The sequence below is a fragment of the Chinchilla lanigera genome, unplaced genomic scaffold (genome assembly GCF_000276665.1).
Source record: "Chinchilla lanigera isolate Chin_1 unplaced genomic scaffold, ChiLan1.0 scaffold00026, whole genome shotgun sequence".
Lineage (NCBI taxonomy): Eukaryota > Metazoa > Chordata > Mammalia > Rodentia > Chinchillidae > Chinchilla > Chinchilla lanigera.
The window spans coordinates 2,327,007-2,328,775 of record NW_004955427.1 but is presented as its reverse complement, the minus strand read 5'-3'; the positions used below and the strand labels follow the sequence as shown (position 1 = coordinate 2,328,775).

Here is a 1,769-nt window from a genome sequence, read left to right as displayed (position 1 = left end):
CGGGCCGGGCCAGTCGCACAGACCCGGGCCGGCCCGTACGTGGCAGGTGGGGAAGGAGAGGGGCGGGAGCGAGCACAGGAAGCGAGAATCTGTCCTTCGGCCCCGCCTCCGCGAGGCCGGCCCAGCAGAGGACGCATGCGCAGCTGCGCGGGGCGGGGCTTGGCGAGGACCCGGACGCGTAGGCCTGGGAGTCCGGGCCTTCTCACTGGACCGTCGAGTGTAGGAAGTGCTAGCTGGCCGGCATACGCAGGCGCGGGCGCGACCGGGAACTTCCGGTTTCGCAGAAAGCGACTCGTTCCGGTCTGTCGCCGGTGGGCGGGGCTTAATGTGCAGCGCTGACGCTTGAGAATGCGCTGAGAGCGGACCCCTATCCAAGTTGCAGGGAGTTTTGTTACGTTGTCATCATTTTAGTTCTCCAAGTAACGTCTCCAAAAAGCCTCTTTTTCCGCCTCTCTTCTACAAACCCATTCATTATTGGACGCCTTTGGTAAGCACAGTGCTGAGGTAGGACTGGAGATAAATCCTTTCGCGAGGGAGGAGTTTCCAATAAAACAGGAAGCAACAGACAGCAGCCTTGGTGTGACGGGACAATCTCTGTGTGTGTAAAGGGCAAAGGTTGGGAAATTATCCAGTCTTTTGCAGGGAGCAGCATTGGAGCATGCCCTTTGTACCCTTCCTTTTTTTATTCCAAAGCATTTGTTTTAAATGTGCTTATTTAAGATGTGTTCTGGTTCGCAATGAACCCTAAATATGGGGGGGGGGGGAGGTGGTGAAAGCTACTGGGAGTATTTTTAAAGTTGCAAGGAACGTTTCCTGTTAAGACAGTGACTAAGCAAATAGGTAACTTTTAAAATCGATCTGTTCCTAGTTGTTCAGTGGATACTCACAATGGACCAGGGGCACATTAGGTATTCTGGGTTAGAAGTTAGATTCCTTTCAACTGTGAATACTGTGTTCTTTTTGTAGCTGTTAGTGTGAAAATTCTATTTAAGAGAAAAATACATGAGTTTAGGGTGTATTTTGATACATGAGTTTAGAGGTAATTTTGCCTCTAAATTTTTTTCTCCACCATTGCGTATGCCGCCCTTTGAGTAACTGCTTGCAGGGACAGGAAAGCGTTGGACTGCAAAAGAAACAAAGTTCCTGAATTTCTCAGGAGGATAAGGATAGTCTTCTTTGCTAGTTATTTAAAAATGAATAATACAGATGAAGGGAGGTGCACTGCTGAATGATAGTATTCTGCTGTTTTGTAGCTAGTTTGGGATTGAGTAAATTACAGACCTACAGGCAGAGGTAAAATATTCCCTAAAGGAAGTGAATTGTATCACTGTTGATCTTCTAAAAATTCAGTCAAACTTTGGGGCAAAAAATAAGATGAACCATACCCTGGAATTTTCCATTCCCTAGGAAAGAGGCACTCAAAAGTCCTACATCCAAGGAGAAATAAGCTGACCCCTGTTACGTGGTGGCCAGCTGCTAGGTAGAAAGAGAGGCACCCATTGCACGGTTTGTATAGGGACTGGGACCTGTGGGCTCAAAGGGCAGCCTGAGGTTATGTTGTAATTCCCTTGTGCTTCATCCCCAAGATCAATAACGTCCTGTTTAATGTTAAGAAATCTCTTTTCAGCTCCCATTGTAGAAATTGAGAAATGGTGGTAGTGATTACTGAGATCGAAAAAGGAAAAAGAAAATGAAAGTAGTATCTGGGAGCCAAATGAGAGGCTTAAAGTGACTTGGAGACAAGAAAGACATCTATGCCACATTAAGTG

At 47.1% G+C, this 1,769-nt stretch overlaps 1 protein-coding gene across 1 annotated transcript in view; it reads right to left on the bottom strand.

Moving 5' to 3' along the window:
* The window catches only part of Tfg (TRK-fused gene), a gene marked incomplete in the record, with an annotated part of 33,375 nt that extends 33,275 nt beyond the window's left edge, over positions 1-100 (bottom strand). Inside the window, 1 exon segment of the mRNA XM_005386305.2 lies at positions 1-100.
* Positions 101-1,769: the final 1,669 nt, after the last annotated feature.